Below are 13,897 nucleotides of genomic sequence, written 5' to 3' on the forward strand. Positions count from 1 at the left end.
AAACAATGTGAACCCACCTTACCCCACCTGGCTCCCTACCCCCTTCCTGGGGTCACTTGACCCCTCTCTCCCCCCCAGTTCCCTGCCCCCCCCCATTCATCCCCCTCGGCACCAAACCCACTCCCCCTTGAATCCTCCCCCCTCCCTTTGCTCCCTGTTTCCCCCCCCGCTACTCACTTCACCCCCATTTCACCTCCAGCCTCTCACCCCTCTCCTCCCTCCCTCCCTCCCTCCCTCCCTCCACTCTCCCTCTCTCTCTGTCTCTCTCTGACAGAAGCAATTCTGTTCCTCAGATGTTATTAATACATTTTAGGTATGTACTTGTCTAGCAAACTTAACTACCTAGGCATTTACTTTTAATTTCTATTGCACATGAGATTTATTTTGTTATAATTTAGCTGTTTAGCTCAGACCTGTGGCCTTGGTTTAATAAATTTTGGAGTAATGCTTTTATAATTTTTACTTAATTCAATGGAATTTTAATTTTGTCCTGGTCCTTTCTGTCATTTTGTTTTCTTTTAGCATAATGAATTATGGTTTTTATTTCAAGAATAAACATTTATAAAAAAGCCACAATAGGACAGCCGTTAGACTCAAAACTATGGACATGGGTTGAAAAGGCAGCCTGATGATTCATGTGGTTCTTATGAAATGTCAACTTGTGTAATGTCATCACAGCAGATTTAGAATTATTTTACCGAGGGGTCGGGGTCGGATGTTTTTGGAACGACTCCACAGCCCCGTTTATTCCACTCCCCTGTGTGTTTATAACATTATTTACCCCAGTTTTACCCCAGACCGGGTTTATTCCTCTCCCCTGTGTGTTTATAACATTATTCACCTCAGTTTTATCGCAGACCCGGTTTATTCAAGATTCAAGAGAGTTTATTGTCATATGTCCCAGATAGGACAATGAAATTCTTGCTTTGCTTCAGCACAACAGAATATAGACGGCATGAATACAGAACAGATCAGTGTGTCCATATACCATTGTGTGAATATACACACATCAATAAATAAAACAGATAAAGTGCAAATAAACTGATAATGGGCTATTAATGTTCAGAGGTTTTTTTAGTTGAGTTCAATAGCCTGATGGTTGTGGGGCTGTTTGTGTATTTTGTTCCCCTGTGTGTTTATAACATTATTTACCCCAGTTTTACCCCAGACTGGGCTTATTTTGTTCCCCTGTGTGTTTAGAACATTATTTACTGTATTATAACATTATTTACTGTCACTGTATTTCATGTTGTTACTTGTGGGCGGAGCACCAAGGCAAATTCCTTGTATGTGAATAATTGGCCAATAAACGTACTTATTTACCCCACACCGGGTGTATTTTGCTCCCCTGTGTGTTTATAACATTATTTACCCCAGATTTACCCCAGACCGCGTTTATTCCACTCCCCTGTGTGTTTATAACATTATTTACCCCACATTTACTAGGTTTATTCCCCCAGACGTGTTGTTTATTTGGTGATTTATTGATTATTTACAGAGAGGAGGGGGGGGGTTAAGAGCCAGAGAGAGGGAGATAGATGTTTATAACGTGTTTTATCTCAGGACGCTGCTCCAGACGGTGAGTTTATATTATTGACCCCAGTTTTATTCCCCCAGACGTGTAGTTTATGTGGAGATTGACCTCTGCTCTCTCTCTCTCCCCCAGATTTACCGGGTTTATTTATTTCGCCAATTCCGCTGCTGATTTATTTATTTATTTATCTGTGACCTCGGTTATTGACCTGAGTGAATAAGACAGAGGGTGGAGGCTGGTTTATTTATAACCAGTCTACACACACACACACACACACACACACGCACACACACACGCACACACACACACACACACACACACACACACACACACACCACACACCACACACCACACACCACACACCACACACACACACACACACACACACACACACACACACACACACTGTATTGTAGATTATGTGCTGATATTAACAACATTGACCACAGACAGTTCCAGCTCATTTAAAACATTATTCACCTCACTAATTCCCCCACACACACACAGTGTTCTGTACTGGACTACACTACACTGTACTATAACTGTATTTATGTGGTGATATTGACAATATTGACCCCACAGACTATACTGTACACTACACTGTACTGTACTAATATATATATTAACCCCACACACACACATTGTTCTGTACTACACTGTACTGGACTGTAACTGCACTATATTTATATATATTGACAATATTGACCAGACAGTTCCCGCTCTTTTACAACATCATTTACCCCACTAATTTCTCCACACACACATAGAGTTCTGTACTACACTACACCACACTACACTGTAACTATATATTTATATTTATTGACCACAGACACACACATTTACAACATTATTTACCTCAGCTCCGTCCGTCTAGTTTATTGACCACACATACAGTGTTCTGTACTGCACCACACGTGTACTACTGTACTGTAACTGCACTATATATGACTACACTATAACTGTTCAGTACTACACTACACTACACTATATATGACTACACTATAACTGTACTGTACTGTACTACACTACACTACACTACACTACACTACACTACACTACACTACACTACACTACACTAAACTACACTACACTATATATCTACACTACACTAGACAAAGACAATTCCCGCTGATTCACATTATTTACCTCAGTAATTTCTCCATTCTGTACATTATATGGTGATATTGACCCATATTGACCCCACACACACACAGTGTTCTACACTAAACTACACTACACTACACTATATATGACTACACTACACTATAACTATATCTACACTAGACAGACATTTCCCGCTGATTTACAACATTATTTACCTCACTAATTTCTCCACCATGTTGACCACGTGTACCACACTACTGTAACTGTTCTGTACTGTACTAGACTGTAACTAGACTGTAACTACAACTATATAACTATATCTACACTATACTATACGTGTACTACACTACTGTAACTGTTCTGTACTGTACTAGACTGTAACTACAACTATATAACTATATCTACACTACACTATACGTGTACCACACTACTGTAACTGTTCTGTACTGTACTAGACTGTAACTACAACTATATAACTATATCTACACTAGACTAAACTACACAGACAGTTCCCGCTGATTTACAACATTATTTACCTCACTAATTTCTCCACACAGTGTTCTGTACTAGACTACACTACACTGTAACTATATTTACACTATACTAGACATTATTTACCTCAGCTCTGTGTGTGTGTGTGGTCTACACTAGACTGTAGCTGTACTATATTGACCACACACACAGTGTTCTGTACTGTACTAGACTAGACCACACTACACTATATCTACACTACACTATATGTATACTATAACTACAACTACAACTACACGATATCTAGACAATATTATTTACCTCAGCTCTGTCCGTCTAGTTACAGTGTAGTGTATTGACCAGTTACACACACAGTGTTCTGTAACCACACTAGACCACACTACATTGTATCTGTACTGTACTATATATTTACACTATAACTACACTACACTAGACCACACTATAACTATATAGCTATACTACACTACACTACCCTACACTATATATTTACACTACACTACACATTTACACTACACTACACTGTACTATATATTTACACTACACTACATTGACTACACACTACACTACAACTACAACTACAACTATATATTTACAACTACACTACATTGACTACACTAGACTACACTAAACTACACTATAATTACAACTATATATTTACAACTACATGATATCTATACTACACTACACTATAACTACACTACACTGCACACAATGCACTACACTACACTACACTACCCTACACTATATATTTACACTACACTACACTATACTACACTAGACTACACTGTACTACATTGACTACACTAAACTACACTACACTATATATTTACAACTACAACATCTACAACAACAACTCCATATCTACAACAACTACACGATATGGCGACAACATTATTTACCTCAACTCTGTCCGTCCGCGGGGAACCGTCGCTTCTTCTCCGCCGCCATTTTGATGCGGTCGATGGGGCGGGCGGAAGGGCGGCCATCTTGGTGAGGTCGTCAGCCGGCGGCCATCTCGGTGAGGTCGTCAGCCGGCGGCCATCTTGGTGAGGTCGTCAGCCGGCGGCCATCTTGGTGAGGTCGTCGACCTGCGGCCATCTCGGTGAGGTCGTCAGTCGGCGGCCATCTTGGTGAGGTCGTCAGCCGGCGGCCATCTCGGTGAGGGGGTTGTGTTCAAGAAGGAACTGCAGATGCTGGAAAATGGAAGGTTGTTTCAGCCCCGAGACGATCCACAGAAGCTGCTGCTGCTGCTGCACCTGCACCGTGTAAATCAAAGATCCTATAGCGGAACTCTGCTATAGGATCTTTGGTCTAAATATGGCGTTGACGGTGGCCATCTTGGTGAGGGCAGGTGAGGTCGGCGGCCACCTTGGTGAGGGCAGGTGAGGTCGGCGGCCATCTTGGTGAGGGCAGGTGAGGTCGGCGGCCATCTTGGTGAGGGCAGGTGAGGTCGGCGGCCATCTTGGTGAGGGCAGGTGAGGTCGGCGGCCATCTTGGTGAGGGCAGGTGAGGTCGGCACGCGGTTGGCGGTTGGCGGTTGGCGGTTGGCGGTTGGCGGTTGGCGGTTGGCGGTTGGCGGTTGGCGATTGGAGCTTTGGGCGGGAACAAGATGGAACCCGGACCCTGATGACGGAGATGGCGGTGGCGGCTGTAACTGTGGGATAAACATAGAAACATAGACAATAGGTGCAGGAGTAGAGGCCATTCGGCCCTTCGAGCCTGCACCATTCGCCATTCAATATGATCATGGCTGATCATCCAACTCAGTATCCTGTACCTGCCTTCTCTCCATACCCCCTGATCCCTTTAGCCACAAGGGCCACATCTAACTCCCTCTTAAATATCGCCAATGAACTGTGGCCTCGACTACCTTCGTGGCAGAGAATTCCACAGATTCACCACTCTCTGTGAGGGAAAAAAAATGTTTTTCTCATCGGGAGGGTGAGTGAGGGTGGTTTAGGGCGGGTGAGGGTGGTTTCCAGTTGGTGAGGGTGGTTTCGATGGGTGAGGGTGGTTTCGGGCGGGTGTGGGTGGTTTCGGGCGGGTGTGGGTGGTTTCGGGCGGGTGAGTGTGGTTTCGGGCGGGTTAGGGTGGGTGAGGGTGGTTTCGGGCGGGTGTGGGTGGTTTCGGGCGGGTGTGGGTGGTTTCGGGCGGGTGAGTGTGGTTTTCGGGCGGGTGTGGGTGGTTTCGGGTGGGTGAGTGTGGTTTCGGGCGGGTGTGAGAAACAAAATCACAAACCAAACGTAAGTAAGTAAATTTTATTTATATAGCACGTTTAAATCAACTTGCGTTGAAACCAAAGTGCTTTACATAAAAGAAATAATTAAGTTTCTGTACATCCATAGAAAAAATTAAAAATAAGAAAAAATGACAACACGTTATAGAATTCAACATGAACGTCCCCTCACAACAGAATCAACATTTTCCACTTTGGGGAAAGGCATCAAAAAGTTAAGTCCTCGTCCTCTGTGAATCACCCGAGGTCAGGGCTGATTTGTGGCCTCCGTAGCCAGTCCGATGTTTTCAGGATTCTTGCCGGGAAGCTGGAACTCCGACGTCTGGTGAACACTCCTCAGCGGCTTGGAAATGTCTGGAGCGGCCGCTCCCTCCCTGGAGACCGAGGTACCCGAAGTCGACAGGCCGCGCTGGCTGGAGCTCCGACTCTGGTGATCTCGGCAACAGATCCCAGACTCCGCGGTGTTTTAAATCTAGCGCCGCCCACCCGCGGCTGGACGCTCCGCAGACCGCAGCTCCTCGGATGTTGGAGTCGGCAGCCACAGCACTCCAGAGCTTACCGCACGGCGACCCGGTAAGGCATCGCCCGCTCCATGATGGTGTCCCAGCGCTGTGCCGCCGCCGAAGCTGTAGTCCCGGCCGTTCCCAACATGAAACGCCGCTCCAGTCCGATGGTAGGCCGTGGGTTTTGAATTACATTTTACTCAGATGCAAGCCAAGGAATGGCATCATTGTTAATTGTTAATTGGATATAATCAACCTCAGCAAATTGACAATATCCTATTGAAAGACAGTGGGTGTTTAAGCTGTCAGGCTATTTATTATTTGCCAAAATATACATCTCCATAGCATAATGATAGAAAACTTTTCTACACATCACTCGTAAGTCTGGAGATTTTTTTAACGATACATTTAGCTTCAGAAGCATTTACTTTATGCATGTACAAACCCACTTCAGAACCAATGGCGATTAAAAAATTTTACAGCCAGATTTATCACTTCTGAAACTTTTTAGATACCAAAGGAACCAAGAAAAAACACAAATAATGCCTCGCTGTTGATGAAATGCAGTGAGCAAAGGCAATAATTCCCAATATTTGCAATCTCGATATCTGCACGGCCAATGTTCGCCAAGCACTTTAGCTGTTGTTGTCCCTTCAGCTCTCGCTTCTCTTTACCTTCAATTCGCTTCACTTTTGGAATTCTGAAGAAGGATAGAAGTCTCTCACGATTACCCCGACTTCCACAATTATTTACAGTGCAAAAATTCACCATTTTGGCAGTTTTTAACAGGTAGGAAAGTAGGCGTTTCATGTATTAACAACATATACTGGAAGCTGCGATGTCCTCCAGATGGATTGGGTGGCTCCATGCGTCATGCCCTTTGACCCGGTGACCTTGCGTGCAAACCCCCCTATATACACACACACACACACACACTCTCAGACACGCGCGCACTCAGACACGCGCGTACTCAGACGCGCACTCTCAGACACGCACACGCTCTGAGGCACGCACACTCATGCACAAACAGACTCACACACACAGACTCACACACACACACCCAGACTCACCCACAGACTCACTCACTCACCTACACACAGACTCACTTACACAGACTCAATTACGCAGACTCACTTACACACACTCACTCACACAGACACACACTCACACAGATACACACTCACGCACACACAGAGTCACACACACACAGCCACACACACGCACACACACATACACAGTCAAACACACACAGACACACACACACAGACACACACAGACACACACACACACAGACACACACATACAGACACACACACACACACACACACACACACAGTCAAACAAACACACATACAGTCACACACACACACACACACTGACTCACACACTGACTCACACACACTGACTCACACACACACACACAACCAATACTAAAATGCCAAGTAACTTCAGGACATGGTAAACATAGAGTGGAAACCGAATGAATCAAACGTTTAAGGTCTCCAAATTTGCACACACTTTACAACCAATACATTTTCTGAACATTGTTTTTAAAGCCAAGAGAAACAAATTGGCAAACACTTTGCAACCAATACATTTTCTGAAAACCCCACACACACACTCACAACCAATACTAAAACATTAACAACTCCCTGATTTTCCATCGATGGGGAAAAAGCCTCTGGTCCAGCTCAGCGGAGGGGGACCCTGAGCGAGGTGGCCAAAAATCACGGCCGTAAGTGGCGGCGTTCTTTCAGAAATCACGAAATAGAAAGTCAGAAATTGGTCAAGATCTTAGTTTTAGTAATATAGATGAAGTAAAAAATTCAATTCCAAAAATGGCAACGTTGCGCTTGTCAAAGTCCAAGCCTTTACTTTCCACTCTCTTCATGTTTATGTTTTTGTTGTTTCAGCATAGATAACAGACTCATCTTCCTTTGAAGAAACAAGGTTCTGAAAGAGAAAGATATACCAATTGTATTTAAGACCGTTGCTGTTGTCGCTGTTTAGATCAGTAAACAGATTACAGCTTTCATTCATAGAAACATAGACAATAGGTGCAGGTGTAGAGGCCATTCGGCCCTTTGAGCCTGCACCGCCATTCGATATGATCATGGCTGATCATCCAACTCAGTATCCTGTACCTGCCTTCTCTCCATACCCCCTGATCCCTTTAGCCACAAGGGCCACATCTAACTCCCTCTTAAATATAGCCAATGAACTGTGGCCTCAACTACGTTCTGTGGCAGAGAATTCCACAGATTCACCACTCTCTGTGTGTGAAAAAAAATGTTTTTCTCATCTCGGTCCTAAAGGATTTCCCCCTTATCCTTAAACTGTGTGTGTGGCCCCTTGTTCTGGACTTCCCCAACATCGGGGACAATCTTCCTGCATCTAGCCTGTCCAACCCCTTAAGAATTTTGTAAGTTTCTATAAGATCCCCCCTCAATCTTCTAAATTCTAGCGAGTACAAGCCGAGTCTATCCAGTCTTTCTTCATATGAAAGCCCTGACATCCCAGGAATCAGTCTGGAGAACCTTCTCTGTACTCCCTCTATGGCAAGAATGTATTTCCTCAGATTAGGAGACCAAAACTGTACGCAATACTCCAGGTGTGGTCTCACCAAGACCCTGTACAACTGCAGTAGAACCTCCCTGCTCCTAGACTCAAATCCTTTTGCTATGAAACATACTTGTACGATCTGGGATTTCAACAACATGAATCAATATACATACAGTGCCTGATGCTTGATTGGAGGACAGTGTATTATCGCTGTTGCCTGTAATAAATGCAAACATCACAATTAAAAATGACATTGGTGGATGATGTTGACAAAGGAAACGACAAATGGAATATAAACATCTAAAGCTTACTACATTTTGCTCTTCCTGACAGTGGATCAACAAGACATTGAATTCCAGAAAACCCATCTGTCATACCTCTGCATTTACAGTGAGCTGCAGGAATGGTCACCATGAACAAGACACCCTTATATTGCTACAGAAGGAATCGACTATGAACAAGAGAACTAGCACAGCAATTGACAGAGCAGCAGTCCTGGCAGGACATAAGCTACGAAGCTGCATCTGTGACTGGGAAAAGATAACATCAGAGAAGGATCTCAAGATCCACCAGGGCAGGGAAAAGTGCCTGGGAGAGCTTGGTGTGGGGCCTCGCATTGACCATGACCTTCTAAGAGGAAGGCCAAACCAGTCGAGTGAAGCCCAGTGGCAGGTTGACAACCACAGTCCACAGGGTATCAGCACCCCAGGCGAAGCTCAACCAAGTACTGTCCCACCAACGGACACTAGTCCAGAGCCCAACCGGCCACAGTCAGCGGTAGAGAGGAAGATGGAAGGATAAAAGCAGAATGGAGCAGTCACTGGCTGTGGCTGAAGAGAAAAGATGCTGTCTGGGCTGCCACGTGACTGACCATCTAGAGGCTAACCATAAGACACACACCCAGGGCTGATCACCCTGCGGTGGGCCTGCCTCGACTGAGGGTGGGCGTCTTGTGATAAAAGGCCGAAACACCCAGTGATGTTGAGGTACACAACTGAAGATGTGTCTGGTTGGTAGCAAAATCATCTAGTGGTCACCCCCCAGAATATCGGGTGTCAGTTGTGGTGAAGAACCTTAGGGATTCTAACATCCAGTCAATATCAAAAATATATTGTAATTCAAGGAAGATTGTGCTGATCACTTCTAGCTCAGTCAGGAGTTGTGCAGAAGAATGTTCTTCAGATGGACATAAATGGTGTCTTGGTTTCACTTCCCATCACCAACGCCAATGCACAACAGAGTTGTAACAGCAGCCTGGATGTCACTGGTTGGATCTCTGGAGTGGCTATTGTACCCATTCAGAGTAGGCTAGAGGACCAGAGCCCACAGAGTAGGTTAGGGGACCAGAACACGCAGAGTAGGTTAGAGGACCAGAGCCCACAGAGTAGGTTAGGGGACCAGAACCCACAGAGTAGGTTAGGGGACCAGAACCCACAGAGTAGGTTAGAGGACCAGAACCCACTTAGAGTAGGTTAGGGGACCAGAACCCACAGAGTAGGTTAGAGGACCAGAACCCACAGAGTAGGTTGGGGGACCAGAACCCACAGAGTAGGTTAGGGGACCAGAACACACAGAGTAGGTTAGAGGACCAGAACCCACAGAGTAGGTTGGGGGACCAGAACACACAGAGTAGGTTAGGGGACCAGAACACACTCCCTGTAGTTTAGGGGACCAGAACACACTCGGAGAAGGTTGGGGGACCAGAACCCACAGAGTAGGCTAGGGGACCAGAACACACTCCCTGTAGTTTAGGGGACCAGAACACACTCCCTGTAGTTTAGGGGACCAGAACACACCCAGAGAAGGTTGGGCTCCTAACTGAGCCTCAGCTGACTGTCCCACTTCATGTTGAGGAGCAGAGTGAAGGACTTTATCCCAGGAATGCCAGATGCTGTTGTAAGGTGGCCAAAGACAGCAGAGTTTCAGACTACTCAGTGCCAATAATCCTCACTGTGATAAAAGATTAAAACATATTTAAATAAAGCCATGTTACCACCAGTTGCTTTAGGCTGGAAGGAGATGGATCCATAGTGAATACCTTCCTCTGTATCTGTGGAAATAAGTTGGAAACAAAGAATTTATTTGTATTTGAAAAATGATGATTTAAGTTAATGCAGGGTCACGATACGAAACGCTGATCATTGTTTTCCCTCCATAGATGCTGATCGACCCACAGACTACCTCCAGCAGCTTGAAAAAACCCTCCATGAAAAGTCACAACTCCTAACCTCCTTGTTTTGACTTCTTCCTGGGACGGTGGAAATTACAAAGAGAATTTGAGTTAATTTGGCTCGTGGAGTTTAGAAGAATGACAATGGTTCTCATGGAAACATAGACAATTCCAACAGGTAGACCAGTCTGGATGGAGGAAGATGTTCCCTGTTGGGGGAAGACCATGACCAGGGGTAAAGGTTTAAGACAAGAGACAATAAGGATTAAGATGAGGAGAACAAAGAATCTGTTACATTCTCCACCACAGATTTGACTGGAGCCAAATCATTCAGTACATTTTAGGAGTTGTTGAATTTATTGACAGATACACAACAATGGCAAGGTACAGGAACAGATACAATGACAATGTTGCCTGCAGCAGCAGCATCAGAGGCATTTGGACTAAGGCAACACAACACATAAATGAAGCATAAATTTCAAAGACCACTGGTTAGTGGAAAAAAGACTCCAAAACACAAATTAGAGACCTTGTCATATGTGGACTAAGATCAAGGAATATGGGGAGATATGATCAGCTGAGGTTCAGTTTAGTTTATTGTCATGTGTGCCCAGGTTCAGGGAAAAGCTTTTGTTACATCAGCAGAAAGACAATATATGAATACAATCGATGCCTTTACAGTGGAACACAGTGGAACACAATTGGTCCATACTGTGGAACAAGGTAAGGAATTTATATTTTTCTCATTAAAACACGAGCAATGTCTGATTTATTGAAAGGTTCCTTCAGATATTTCAAGATTACTCTGTTGTTCATCAGATTCATCAGAAATGTGATCTAAATTCTTGCAAAAACAATACTGTCCACCATTTGACCAGCACTGCAGAGGTACTCCAGATGGCCAGCCCTGCCGGCAGTCTGTTCGTTTTTTCATCTTTTTGTTATTTTAGTGTTTGTTTAAAGTTTGTTTTAATGTACTTCAGTTTGTTTTATGTGGGGAGAGGGGGGAAACTTTTTTATTCAGGTTCTTACCTTCCCGGAGAGGTGATCATTTTTCAGATCACATTCTCCTGGGTTAGGCTCTGCGGCCTACCATCGATGCGGTTGAAAAGCTGCCTTGGACTGTGGGGCGCGGAGTTAACACCGGAGCGGATCCCTTGCCTGGGATCGCTCCCACCGCGGCCTGCGGACTTACCATCAATGGCTCGCAGTCTCGGGAGAGGCTATTCGGGAGCTCCAACGCCGTGGAAGGTTCAACCAGCCCTGACACAAGGTTTGAACGCCCGGCGTGGGGGAGCTGACATCCCCCCCGATGCAGGAGCTGAACGCCTCAACGTGGAGGGCCCAAACGCCACCGGCTACGGGAGTTAAGATCGTCCCGTTAACGGAGGCTCGGGGCCCATGACCGAGGAAGAACACTAGTGAAGGACTTGAACTTTATTTTGCCTTCCATCACAGTGAGGAATGTGTAGGAGTCACTGTGGTGGATGTTCATGTTAAAATGTGTTTTTGTGTGATCTGTTGCTTTTTAATTGTATGACTGACCTGGCCAGTGAAATTCATCGTATGTTGCAAAACATACTTGGCGAATAAAACCTGATTCTGATTCTGTCTGAGGTGGAAACAAAGAACTGCAGATGCTGGTTAATACACAAAGGGACACAAAGTGCTGGAGTACTTCTGCAGGTCAGGCAGCATCTCTGGAGGACATGTATAGGTGATGTTTCAGGTCGTGACCCTTCTTCAGACTCACAAGAAGGGTCTCGATCTGAAACATCACCTATCCACCATCTATTAATGATGCTCAAACCATTCTGAAATGTTGTTGTTATTTTCACTTTAAAATAAAACCTGAACTAGTGGCAAAGTGAATTGGAGGCATTTCATGCTAGATGATATTTTGTGAAAGGGATGGTGACTTTTGGAAGGGCAAGTGTTGTTCATTCTTTAGAGAGCCACTAACCAAGCTGTTAATCAGGATCAACAATAAATTAGGAGTGTGAATATGTTGTTCATGGTGATGTCTCAACATTGATGGGTTGGCCATGATAGTCCAGTGAAAGTTAGTCAATTGACCAATGCAGAGTAAGACCTGCAGTTGGATGAGGAAGATTGGGGCTGAGGGGTGAATTGACACAAGAGAGAGAGACTGTTGAATTGATCAATTAGTTTGTGTGTTTGAGGTTCCCTTCCTCACATTCTTGTTACAAAACTGTGAAATGTGAAATAGGTTGCTTCATCAAATACAACACCTGTACAACTAGAGATTCATTGACAGAGTCATCTATTTACCTTCTTGCTTTGTGTTCCTACTCACAGACATATATTCAGTAACACGGCTCATCTCAGGTACTGGGGTCACATTGATTTCTGGAAAATAATAACCATATAACCATATAACAATTACAGCACGGAAACATCTCGGCCCTACAAGTCCGTGCCGAACAACTTTTTTCCCTTAGTCCCACCTGCCTGCACTCATACCATAACCCTCCATTCCCTTCTCATCCATATGCCTATCCAATTTATTTTTAAATGCTACCAACGAACCTGCCTCCACCACTTCCACTGGAAGCTCATTCCACACCGCTACCACTCTCTGAGTAAAGAAGTTCCCCCTCATGTTACCCCTAAACTTCTGTCCCTTAATTCTGAAGTCATGTCCTCTTGTTTGAATCTTGCCTATTCTCAAAGGGAAAAGCTGGTCCACATCAACTCTGTCTATCCCTCTCATCATTTTAAAGACCTCTATCAAGTCCCCCCTTAACCTTCTGCGCTCCAGAGAATAAAGACCTAACTTATTCAACCTTTCTCTGTAACTTAGTTGTTGAAACCCAGGCAACATTCTAGTAAATCTCCTCTGTACTCTCTCTATTTTGTTGACATCCTTCCTATAATTGGGCGACCAAAATTGTACCCCATACTCCAGATTTGGTCTCACCAATGCCTTGTACAATTTAACATTACATCCCAGCTTCTATATTCAATGCTCTGATTTATAAAGGCTAGCATACCAAAAGCTTTCTTTACCACCCTATCTATATGAGGTTCCACCAAGGAACTATGCACGGTTATTCCCAGATCCCTCTGTTCAACTGTATTATTTTCTGATTAAGACTTTAATTTGGTTTGATTTTAAAGAAGAAACAATCCAGTGTTTAAACTGTGCCCCATTAATAATGAGATCCACCAGAATGACCAGGAACATGGCTTCAGATGTACGTCAGATACATTTAATTGTAGGATAAGACCTTGTGTATAAAATCAGAGTCCATGGAAACACAGTGTTCCCTAAA

At 44.4% G+C, this 13,897-nt stretch overlaps 1 long non-coding RNA gene across 1 annotated transcript; it reads right to left on the reverse strand.

Annotated features, from left to right (window-relative positions):
* Positions 1–7,793: 7,793 nt before the first annotated feature.
* On the reverse strand, positions 7,794–12,951 carry LOC116966203. Its single transcript, XR_004409932.1, has 4 exons — positions 12,894–12,951; positions 10,425–10,481; positions 8,605–8,648; positions 7,794–7,822 (listed from the first exon to the last, which is right to left on the reverse strand). It is a non-coding gene; the product is annotated as an uncharacterized LOC116966203 (long non-coding RNA).
* Between the last annotated feature and the right edge of the window lie 946 nt (positions 12,952–13,897).

The sequence above is a fragment of the Amblyraja radiata genome, chromosome 36 (assembly GCF_010909765.2).
Source record: "Amblyraja radiata isolate CabotCenter1 chromosome 36, sAmbRad1.1.pri, whole genome shotgun sequence".
NCBI lineage: Eukaryota > Metazoa > Chordata > Chondrichthyes > Rajiformes > Rajidae > Amblyraja > Amblyraja radiata.